A 12,506-nucleotide genomic window follows, 5' to 3' on the forward strand; every position below is an offset into this window, starting at 1 on the left:
CCCCTTAGAAACCTTTGTTTAACCACAGCGAATTGAGATAGTGTTAATGCTCAAAGTTTAATTTCAGGAAAAACAGGATGGGATGTAGACTGTCACCTAACTGTTCTTGTTCTCTTTGATTATCACTATATCTTTCAGAGTGAAAACCGGCTCAAAAATCAGGAAAAACGAGATGGACAACCTTAGACCCAATCCAAACAAAAAGCTGGTTAACTACATCAAACATTTCTTAATGCAACTAAAGCCCTTTGTGCTGTTCTCCCAAGTACCCACAAGACAGAACAGTGAGCTGGCTGCCCCTGCACCTGCTTCATGTGGCACTAGACTGAAATCTCTCAGTGTTGCCTAAAGTTTGACATATGTTTCTGGTATAAAAGAAAAAAAATCCTAAAGGATCTGCTGACCCCTTAGATTCAAACAGCTTTTGAAGTAGGTGAACAACAGATCAGTAAGATATGGTGTTTCCACCTTCTTTCTGCTATTGTTGTTGTGGGATTTTATGCTTTTTGCCTGGACTCCACACTACCTGTGAGAGATCAGACCTGGTTTTTTATCTAATATTGTCCTTCAATACTTTGTTCTCCCTTGGAGATACCTCTCATGGATGGACTGACACATATCTGAAAGCCTCACCCAGGCTTGGTTCACAAGACTGAACTGAAAGAATTTAGAGACTAATTAAAAAGGAATTTTAAAGAGCAAATCTTTCAAGTGCCTGATAAAGTGAGTCTTACTCAAGGGTGCTGAGAAACTGGGCCCTGCCCTGACTTTAAAGTATACTTTAAACCATCACTTCTGAGAGTGAAGTGGCCCAATAAGCCAGAGGTGTCTGTCCACCAGGGGACTTCCATAAAAGCTCTCAAAGTACCTGCTAATAAAAGCTTTGCCCTGGTCACACAGCAAGGCTGTGACAAAAGCTGATTGGCTTAGGTTTTTTAAAATAACTTATATCAACATAATGAAAGCAATCTTGGGCATCAAGAATACATTCCAGCTGGCAAGCAGAGGACCAGCTTTTGGCATCCCCTACTCCACCAGCCTTTGGTACACGAAAGCCACCTGCAAGGGAGACTTGACCCTGGTAACATCAAGAAGCACGGCTCAATAGAGGAGGCCCTGCCAAATGGAAGGTGCTGAAGCAGAGCACCACTGGCCAGCCTTCCCCTCCATTTCAGGGGGTGAGTTTTGCAGAGCTGCCTATTGGGTGCTACCACCCTCCTCCCATGCATGGGAGGTGACATGTGGAGTAGACTGATGGACAGAGAGCGCAGAGCATCACTGCTCTGAGTAGTGTCCCAAAAAGGAGGACTCCCCAGAACATTTCTCTCTCTCTTTTGAAAATGACCTTTAAAATCACTCTCCCAGTGAGAACTGAATATGATGTTTAAAGGAAATCTGTAGTAACTTGTGGATGATAAGATTTTTTTTTTTAAAGTCCTTGAATGTAACTTCTTCATTTACATGAGTGGCTGAGACAGCCAGAGTGTTAGTGTGCATATTCACCACCTCCAGACTCCACGCTGGACTAAATGCACTGGAGAAGACAGTAAACAGAATTTCCTATGCCAACTCACTGAACTGGGAGATATGCTAACATAAAACCCTAAATCCCAGAAATGGGATTTGCTTAATCAAGCAAGCCTTGCCAGAAGATGTAATCACACACCACAGAAGATTACATTAGCCTTTTAGAAAAAAACCCACACTTAACCAACTCCTGAAATTCTGCTTTGGTATTTGCATTAAATCCATGCAAATTGCATGGGCTTCAGCATGTGTTTTCTCCCACTCCAAAGCAGCCAGATGGACAGCCAGGGATGTGAGAAAAATATTTTCTGCTAAGCCTGAGGGGAGATGAACAAGAAAAGAAGCCCCCATGTGCTTCTCCCCAAGTTCAGTGCATACATCCTACCCCCCCATACTGTGAATCTTCTTTTCACAGAGATCCCTTCCTTTGACCATGGAGAGAGCAGCGGCCTGGCAGCCAGTGGGCAGAACTCCTGCCAGCACCTCAACCACAGCCAGGAAGTACACCTGGGGTGCTCTGTGCTGTGTCAGAATAGGAAAAAGTCTGGGGATCCCCACCTTCACTGCCCTGCCATCCAGCAAGGCCCTGGGAAGAGGGATCACCCTGTGGCATAGCCATCAGTTAGTGCAACACATAAGGTGGCTTTGTACAAATAGCTTTTGTTCTACTAAAATTCATCTGCACGAGCTTGCTTCCTTCCTAACAGTTGTTAATGGATTTCATTACAGTTTTTCTCCTTTTTCATGTACATTCCTCCCTCCGCAAAGAAGGCATGGGAGCAGCTGCAGCCAGCTGTGAGCTTCCCCTCTGGGACCCTGGCTGCTGCCTCTGAGACACCAGTGACAGTCCCATGATGATGGAGAGCATCTTAACTGCACAAGATTGCTTGCTGCTGCCGTGGGAATCCGCGCAGCAAAGCGCTGCTCACATTCCAGCCAGGGACAAGATGAGTGTGCCTTACACACTGCAAGAAGGAGAAGCATTTCATTTGAATTCAGTGGGGCAGGAGAAACAAATTCATCATGTAGAATGTTTAGGAAAGCCTCACCCCCCTCTGAAGTGTTTCAGGAATAATGTTCAGCAAATGGTAATTGTACCCTCCCCCACCTTGCTTTTAATAACTGAGGAAGGGAAAGACAAAACATTCATTCTTTTTCCATAATTTTTAAAATCCAATTTTTGGGTTGCTGTTAGCATCTTCTCTGCATAGATACCAGAATTCACCATGAGTCAAAGCCTGAATATCTTTGCTTGGACAAATCTCCTAGGAACATGAGCCTGGAAAGCATGCCTTGGGAAACAAATCAGTACTTCCTGACATGGGAAGCATCTCAGCCAAAAATCCCAACTAACGTGGATCTCTTCTTTGTTTTACTCTCCTGATTTTATAGAACATAAAGAAAGTACACTCAAATAAGAGTATTTCACATGTGCAGTCACTTCAAAACTAAAACACAGACATTAAGAATGTGAAATACCAGACACATACAGATTTCTCTAAGTGATCCTATTAGGACAGAGATATAACTGGGATGGCAGATACACTTTTAAAAATTACAGGTCTTGTATACCCAGAGAAATTTCCTTGCATGTCCATCAAACAGCTTTTACTGCTCAGTTAGGTTTTTTTCTTTAAGTTCAGTCTTTCAATTAATTCCAAATCCTCATAAAATAAAACTTATTTAGCTTGATAATAAGCTCATAAAACACAAGAAGAGCTTAATGAAAAAATCTAAGTTAAGCAGTCATTTAGATATTTGCTCATTTAAAGAGAGGACATTCTTTGCAGTAATTTGATGTTGTCAAGCAAGCACAGGAAGTGTCAAATGCTTTTGCTTTTATGTCAGTCCTTACTGATATAACAATAATTGCCAATAGATCCTTTAAAAAAACCCCAAAAACACAACAAAAAAAGCACTCACCATGCTATTTGGGGAGTTTATAACAATATTTAACAAACGGGAGAGCATAAAAGAATAAGGGCCTGAAGTCATGCCTCCAGGCAAAATACATATTTACCATCCACTAAAAACTATGTGCAAAACCACTGTTCATGGATACAAAGACAAGACAGTCGAGGTCTGCTGTTACCTGTGACCTACCTCCTCTGAATTCTGCTGCATGCTCTGTTCTTCAGCCACCCCACTGCTGCAGCTGCATCCCTGTCCTTCTCCTGCCTACTGCTTCAGCCCTTCTCCTCTAACAACATTAGCAGTACATCTCACAGCACTGCATATTGCCTACTTGATTCAACGCTGAATCAACACAACATCCCCCAGGCATACTAAAGCACTGCTACATTAATGCCTCATCTATGCTGCAAGAGCATCTTTTAAAACACCTAGAACATTATTTTAGAAGACCATGGTTTTGTTCTTGCAGCACTCTAGCCAGGAAGTGGTTAAAACAAAGGTGAAAAATCATAGCAAATAATCTGAAAGACTGTATTCCCATCATGTTTGCCACTTCAATCCTATTTTTTCCTACAGAAGACTTTGTGCAGTTGCTCTGTTGAAATCATAAGGAAAGCTCTGGCTTTCTGCAGGTGGAAAAGACCAGAACCTGATCCGGTGTGCAGGAGCAACACCTCTTCACCCACCGTGAGCCTGCAGTGCTGCATTGGTCCTTTATTTCTCCAGACAAGCCTGCTTAGGAAGAAGCTTTTGCAGGAATTGTTTTGAACACATTCTGTCCCACGCAAGCATGCAGCCAAAAAAGTTTAAGCACTGCTTTTGACACAGTCTTTTTCAATACAGATGGGAGTTCACAGGAACCATTTGTCTTTCACATTTGCTTCAGCTTTACAATTTCCATTTGCTCAAGACCTCTCGTCACATCTCATTCTTATTTTAGTGCTAGACCTAAAAGAGTTACAGAGATGATGATTTTGACTCAGCATCATCCTCAATTTGCCTTAACATAAAAAGTACAAAAGAAACAGCCCTACCCTTCCATATAATTTTATGTTCTCAATAATAGCATCTAAAGGGTGGATAAATGTATGAGAACAAAACTGAGCTGCACACGTGCAAGGGGAAGGATTCCTATCACTGCTAAGAGTCCATCTTCTGTGTTCTCCTGACTTGGCAGTAAACTAGAGACTAGAGACACTGAAATGGTGACAATGAGCAAACAATTCTCTTTTAAAAAGCCTTGTAGGGAACTATTTGATAGTGTTAAAGTTTTTGTCTCTTAAACATGCAATTCTGTCCTGAAAGCAGATAATGTTAAGTAAAGTACTGGAAAATGAAGTGGTTCCGGATTATACACAGCCAGCTGGGCTTTCTCTAAAGAAACACCACACAGACCCTTTATAGCCTGTGAAGCTGAGTTTCTAGAAGCCAAAAGAAGCAGCATAGAGTAACTGAAGGCTTGTGTCAAAGGACAGCAGCAGGCAGGACCCCACACAATGGGACTGCATTGCAACTGCACTATTACTCTCCTTGCATAAAAGGGCAAGAGCAATAAATAGGAATTAAAGGGAAGATTAATTCCCAGTGGGTTTTACAGCTAAGAGGCATATTATTGGGGCAGCAACACCAGCCAGGAAGTTTTGATACTGATGGCTAGCTTGGTCACCACTCCAAACTGGACCTTGACTCTGCAACATCACAAGCAGGACACCCTGTGAGCACTACAAATGAGGAGACCTCGGGGAGCTAATGTGGAAAATGCACAACAGAGGAAGCCTCGTTCAAATAACCTCACTCATGGCTTTAGTTTTTGAAAAGAACAAAAATAAAAGCACAGAAAGGACACTAGCAACGCTTGCCATCACTGTCAAGAAGTGGAATCTACTATATAAGCTGAGAAATTATAAATACAAGAGTTTAGGAGTGTAGAAAGAACTACATGAAATCAGAGCAAAAATGTGCCTTGCAACAAAGCTACAAAGAGATTAACAAGCAGAACTGGCAAAAATACTGGTATATTCAAAAGAATAAAACTACATCATCAAGTTCAAAGTAAAACTACTTAACTACAAGTATGAAAAGAAACACACCTACAAGGAAAAAAAGAAAGCAAAGTGGACTTAAGAAACGTAGCTATGCTAAAATAAAGTCATTAAATTCTGTGCAAGTTGTGAAAGATTCTTTGCCTTTTCTTTTTTTTTTTTTTTTTTTTTTGTTTAATTAAATAGTAGAGCTCGCCATCTGTTTGTGGACAGCACACAACAAGAGTTCTGAAGTGCTGAAAAAAACTGTACCACAAACTCCTAAGCTCACTCTGGTATCCCATAGCACAGCCACTACCCAAGTTCAGCTCTCAGTATGTCATTGATGTTTCCAAGCAGCTCCACGTGCAGAGCTCTGGGATCCCTGAAGAGCTCGCACGTCTCCACCAGCATCGTGCTCCTCACAAATCCCAGCACCCAAGGAACAAATCCTTCTGGCACTAAGCTCACCTAGGGCCTTAACAAAACATCCACTCTGTCCTGTAGCAATGGATGTCCCTTTGGGTGTGAGCCCACAGCATGGGGTCTCATGGACAGGCCCATCTTGTGGGGCTGACTGCCTGGGAGGGCTTGCTGGAGGGGAAAAGCCAGGACATGCAGAGAAACTGAGGCAAAAGTTCTTTCCTCATTCTGCCCTGTGCAAGGATCTGAACCCTCAGCTTTTCTGGCAAAATCGTCACCTTTATACTTTTTATCTTCTCCACTCTGAGCACTGCTACTGTGAGCACTTCCAGGATGAGGAGGCTGCTGCCGCATCAATATTCATCAAGGAGATCCTGAAGAAAATTCATTTATTTTTCAGAATTATTACAGTTAATTGGAAACATCTGCTACAACTATCTGTATGCCAAAAGCATCCCAATCTACTAGGCAGTCTCTGCAGGAATACCCACTCTGTCCTTTCTGGATAGGTTTTGCCAACGGCATCTTTATTGTCAAAGAAAAGACACCATAAGACTAATCGGCCAAATGCAGAGTTTAAATTGTCTCTGCTCATTTTCACACAAAGTAGTAACATATGTTGTGCTGTCACAGCTGTGAAAGATATTTTCAGCTTCATGTTGGCTTTTAACTGCTTTCTTGCAGTGAACTGGGTCAAAGAGTTTTGGGAACAGTGCTCCCTTCTGATACCCAGTAGCATCCTTAACCTAATGAAGTGCTGCAGTGAGAATATCCAAGCAATCAACACTTTACATCTGTATTGAGATTAATGTCAATATATTACTTGAATGTAAGTACACTGTTTAATGTAATGTGAATGTTAAATATTTGTTGAAGTATTTATGTGAATAAAGGATAACTATTTGAATGTCCAGTGGAAAAATGTCCCTGTGGGGATAGAATGCAGCCTAACTATGAAGTATTTGTGAATTCCAATAAATATTCACTGAGACCTAGTGAAAATCTGGGCTGGAACTTACAAACATAGAATTTCTAAACAGGTTGTCAATCATAATGAAAAATGCATGTGCAGACTGGACTTCCTAAGTATTATTAGCCTTCTGTCTAAATCCATTGCAATTTTGTTTTTAATAGGCTGAAATGTGAGGCATGATCATTTTTTACTAAAAGATTCTGTCAAAATTGTGAATTATTAATGGAAATCACAATGTCAAATTTACTTTTTTAAGGAAAAAGATGAACAAGACATTCATATTAAGGAGCGAAGCATGGTTGTATCTCTGATGAAGTGAGATGAATGTTTATACTGTAGACCTTCCCCATAGCAGCTGAAGATTTCTTACAGTCTGCATGAGGCAGCATGATGGAGAAATTTGTTAAAAAGGTAAGGAGTAATAACTCAGAACATCCAAAGACATCTGTGAAGCAGATGCTCTTCCCTGAGATGCCAGACTAGGAAACCTTACTCAGGGAGAGGAAAAAAAAAACTAAAAGAAACCACTGATATATTGAGCCAGATTTTTTTTAAAATTAAATTACTATGGGTAAAATTTTCACACAGATGGTCACTATGAATTCTCATCCCAAACCAGATTAGAAATAGATTTTCTTTTTACACAAAGAGCAGAAATCAATCTTCTGTAATGTAATCCTAGGTCCTTGCCTACCTCAAGGGTAAGAAGAACCACAAATTTCTTGTTTATGAGTGTGGGAATGTACAGTTGTTTGTGAACACCATTAAGAAGTTTCAAATCATGGTGAAAGAACTTGCACACATCAACAGACAGAAAAAATGAACTGTGAAAAGCAAGAAGACCACGTAATGTCTGGATATGTATTTTCATTTGGCAAAATTGTAATGCTGATAATAATAATGCAAAAATAATAAGGCCTCTGACTGAAAGAGCAAGTATTCCCTTATTGCCTAGAACAGAATAGTTCTCATGCTATATTACAACTGCAGCAATAATTAGGATGTAAACTTCTGGTCCAGTTTTCTTCCTTTTATGTAAAAAGGACCTTCATCACTTCACCTCATGAGTGAACTAACTGGTTTGTATTTTTTTTTCCTTCCTCAACAAGAGACAGTGATAAGGCAGGCAGTGATTATCAGTGAATATCAAGAGATATTAAGTGAATAAACCGATGAATCTCAGTGTTCAGGTTAAAGTTCAAAGCAGTTAAGAACTATTCTTGAACCCTCATGATACTGGTATATAAAAATAATGCAACTGCTCTGCAATTTTAAGGCATAATCAAGTAGAAAATTATAGAGTGAAGTGTATGGTCCCTGAGCACATTCATAGGTCTTTATGCCATGAAAAATAAAACCCTTTCACTCATTTGGACTATGAAGCAGCTTTTTCTCAGAGAAACAGTAGACAGTGGGCAGTACCACAGCTTCCTCTGTCCCCTTGGGGAAAGCCCTGATGAAACTTTTCTGGATTCAGTGCAGAAATGCAGAAGCTGTACTCACAGGGAAGTGGGAGATGTGCCATTTCTGTTGGTATTAAACAGAACTAGATGACAGAAAGAAAATCACACATTCTTGTCTGTAGCATCAAGTCACTCTTGATTCTCATGTTTGTTGGCTTGCCATGCTGCACGTCTGACACAAAAGGCAATCTTACTCTCAAAGCACAGTAAATCAGCAAGTAAAATTCTTGGAATAACAACACTGAAATCTGTCCAATACTTTCCTAAAAATGCATATTAAATCTGCCTCAGCCATAGAAATTTGATTAATGTGTTTAATATATTTGGAAGAAATAATCATTCATGTCAAGGGTAAACAATGTAAGCATGGAAAATGGGTGAGAATAATATGAAGAGAGGAAAAAAAAAAAAAAGCAGATGCTTCTGGTTACAATCCTACTACTGATAACCATTGTCATGGCTAATCCAAAAAGCAATATGCCCTAAGTGGAATAAATTGTCATCTCCACTGTGTGATAGGTAAGGCAAAATGAGCATTAGCATAGGAATAAATGAAACTAATGACTGGATTTTCTGTGAAATCTTAAATTCTGCTTTTTTCAAGATTAGAGAGAACAGAAATAGTGACGCATGCTTTCTCCTGAAATCCACAGAGCCCAACAGAACTAACTCAAAGGAACACATGCAAGGAGGGAAGATGAGCAGCCATGAGAGTAGGGAAGAAGCAGCACCTGCTCTGACCCAATGCAAGCACCACAAGCTCAGCTGCAGGCTGATCCTGAGGCCCAGCAAACCACCCACCACATCCTCCTCTGACACTCAAGCTCAGTGCACCAATGTCCCCTCCCAATGGCAGTATCCAAGAGGAGAAATCATGCTTGGGTCAGAGCACAGTGATGGTACCTATGGGTGCCTGTAAATGCTTACCCTTGACATCATGTGCTGCTGGAAGGTGACACAGCAGAGCTCACACTTACTCACAGTGTGCCTGCCATAGAAAGACAATTCAACCAAACAATCAGTTTAAGAGCTCCAGCCTGCCTTTGGGAACTGGGCATGGCACTTACCTCACCATCAGGACACAGCTCTCTCTCTTGTCTTCCAAGAGCAAAACTTATGTGCTGTAAAAAGGTTTTTTTTTTTTTCTATTTCTCTGCAGGCAGGCCAATATTTAGGTTGTGCTTATGAGCAGTGATGGCTGATCATCCAAAGAGGAGCAGAAACTCAGCACATTCCTACGGCAGCAAAGGGCCTGGGATAAGCAGATGTGACTGACAACCATCCCTCCAGGAGCTGCAGAGTTTGCTCTCTCTTAAGTCTCCCCCTTTCCTGCTGTGCTGCAGCTGCGTGCACAAGAACACATCATCCTTCCCGCTGCTCGCAGTGCGCAGACACAGACAGCACTGGGGAATGCTTCAAACACATGGAAGCAGCTAGCAATTTAATTAAAACATCCACACACAGAGAGGCACAGGCACATTCCATTCCTCAAGAGAAACACCTCAAATAAATACAGGAGCACAGGACTGCAAGGAAACTCACAAGTCCCTTCTATGAACTCCATGATGCTCCATTCTAAAGCTGCTCTTTATTTTCATTTCTGTTACACCTGGAAAAGTCTGTTAATGAGCCTCAGGGATAATCAGGGACTGTTTTTTATTGCCTGGCCTCACTTTACCGAGAGTAAAAAGCATGGCCTTGCACTTTGCACCATTACGTTTCATGCCAGATCTATCACACTGACTCAGAAGAAAACTTAATCCTTGTACGATGCTATGATCCTCTCCTGAAATGCCAGTGACTCTTACCTTTGAGTCACCTATAAATTCATAAGAATTCTGTCACCTTTCAAATTCATAAGCATACTACTGCTTATTTATGACAATGATAGGAAAATATTAAACATGCTTCATCTCCTTTGAGGAATTTAATTAGCAGGTTCCCTTTGGCCCAACACTCCCATTTTAAGATGAATATTGACATCTCCTATTCATTCATTTCTCTACATATTTAAAATTTCTTCTATGAATCTTCTTTTTCTCTTGCCATATTGATAGATCTCTGTGTGGATACCACATTCAAATTCTTTATCAAGATTGAGATGAATCACATCTATTGCTTTTATTTAGTAACAGAACTGAAGAAGATGAAACAGCTGACCTTGGCACAAAAATATTTATTAATAATTTTTATTTTATCCCATTTTCCATAGCTTCCCTGACTTTATTATGTTGTTCAACATTTGTTCTAAAATATTATGTATTCTAGAGGTTGGCCTAACAGGCTGTTATTTTCTCAAATCCACTTCCACTGGCATCATCTCAGAGTCTGAAGTTTACATTTTGTGTTTCTCATTCTCATGGCCCAGTGTTCAATATATTCATTAGAAAGTCTGCAATCTCATGGAACAAAAAATTGCTTTCCAGGGAGGAGCAAAAATTCTTTTTAGAAGTAAAATCTGACAACCTCTCACTGCAAAAGAAGAGGGCTTTTTCTTTGGAAAAGAAGTGATGGATATTGTTTCTCTGCCTTGTCCCTGAAACTGCACTGCTGTTTTAATGTTGCACTACGCTGGTTTTCTTCAATAGCTAATATGGGAAACGTGATTCCTTTTAAAGAGGCCTCCCAAATCAAACCAAAAATCAAATACCTCCCCATAACTTAATTTAATAGGTTAAAAAGGTCAAGAGTCTCTTCACCACCAAAGTGCTTGTCCAATTCTCAATAGGAAATTTAATTTCTGTCATGTGGAGCAAATGTGTACAATGGAAATGGCATTCAGAAACTCCATTGCACTTAGATACTAAACCCACTTTTGGCAGCTACTGCTTTAAGCATCATCAGAGTCTGGAAATGAAACAAAGCCTTGTCTCACTGACATATTCCTGCATTAACATGAACTCCAACAAGTGAGTTTAAGTGTGTTTGGCCACCAACTGTGGAACTCTGCTGTACATTCCACTGTACATTAGTGTACAACCTAATTAACAGCCCTGCAAATATTCCAGATATCTGCTAATATTATGCACAAAGATGTAATTAGAAGTGTGTGTGAACACAGATAAGTTTGAAAAAAAAGAGAACAAATGTGCAGCTCCAACTGATATTGTTATTAACTTGTTCTCAGTGGCAGTATCATACACTGGGTTAGTGTAAGGTTAATGCGTACCCCACACTGTGACCTTTCAGACTGAATTTAATTGCATCCCTACCAACGATACAGCAAAATGATAAGGTGCATCCTGATTGATTTTCTTCCTTGCAGACCACAAGAGCTCATTTCAACCAAATCTTGCCATTAAATTTATAGCACAACTGAAAAGGAGTTTTAAATGATATACACCCTAATCTAATATTTGAAACTGTTATATCAAAGACTCTCTCCATTATAAGCTGCAAAATCCCTATTTGCCTCTTCTGTAAACCCGCTACACTATGTACAGCATTATCCTTCAATTGTTAGCGTGCTTAAAATGTGTGTCTAACACTGTCAGAGCCACGCTGTCAAGCGTTAAAGAGCACTTTTAGGCATTCTGCCCCTGTAATCCTTGGGGACTTCAGCAACTACAAGTCAGGGGGAAATCAAAGTAAAGAGAAAAGACAGGTCATCATGAACCTAAGTGCAATGTAATCTCATGATAGACATTTCTACTCTACATGCACAACACACTTAGGTTCTACAAAAATTTTACTATTCCTACTTTAGTAAAGCTGGGATGAGTATCTTTGTTAACATACCAGTGCACAGTGAAGTACCTGAACTGGAAAATTTTGTCAGAATATTTTATACGCTGTGATTACTGTATAAAATATTACATGCCCCATTATAGAAGAGTTTATTCAAGACTTAGTGCCTTTTGTTTGATAACAACTTGGATATTTTTGTAGATTTTTCATTATTCTTTCACATAAATTTTTGGTGATATTTTCAGATATTCAATAGTAAGACTATATTCTGCATTAAAAATGCCCATGGGAAGCTTTGAAATATGTGTCTGTTTTTTAAGCAGTTTCCACTTGCAGTGGATGAAAGTAACAGCCGACCATGGCGGGATTTCAGGGGGTTTTTTAAGGAAGTGATGACAGGCATATTCTGTTATTACTGGATTGGAGTTTTAGCTATTGCACTCATCATCACGGTCAGAGTGGCTCATCTGCATTAAAGTTCTGAAGAGTACCGTGCAC

The 12,506-nt window shown here is 40.2% G+C and overlaps 1 protein-coding gene across 3 annotated transcripts in view; it reads right to left on the bottom strand.

Moving 5' to 3' along the window:
• Window positions 1-12,506, bottom strand: part of LOC310914403 (uncharacterized protein) — a 63,835-nt gene that overhangs the window by 7,570 nt on the left and 43,759 nt on the right. Inside the window, exon 3 of one of the 3 annotated variants that reach the window (XR_014591029.1) lies at window positions 6,208-6,259. The exons of the other annotated variants lie outside the window; for them this stretch is intronic. The gene's annotated coding sequence lies outside the window, so the exon portion shown is untranslated. Of the gene's footprint in view, window positions 1-6,207; window positions 6,260-12,506 lie in introns of those variants that run through there. 3 annotated transcript variants of the gene reach the window in all.

Source organism: Zosterops lateralis, assembly GCF_965231275.1.
Source record: "Zosterops lateralis genome assembly, chromosome: 1".
In the NCBI taxonomy this organism is placed as follows: Eukaryota; Metazoa; Chordata; class Aves; order Passeriformes; family Zosteropidae; genus Zosterops; species Zosterops lateralis.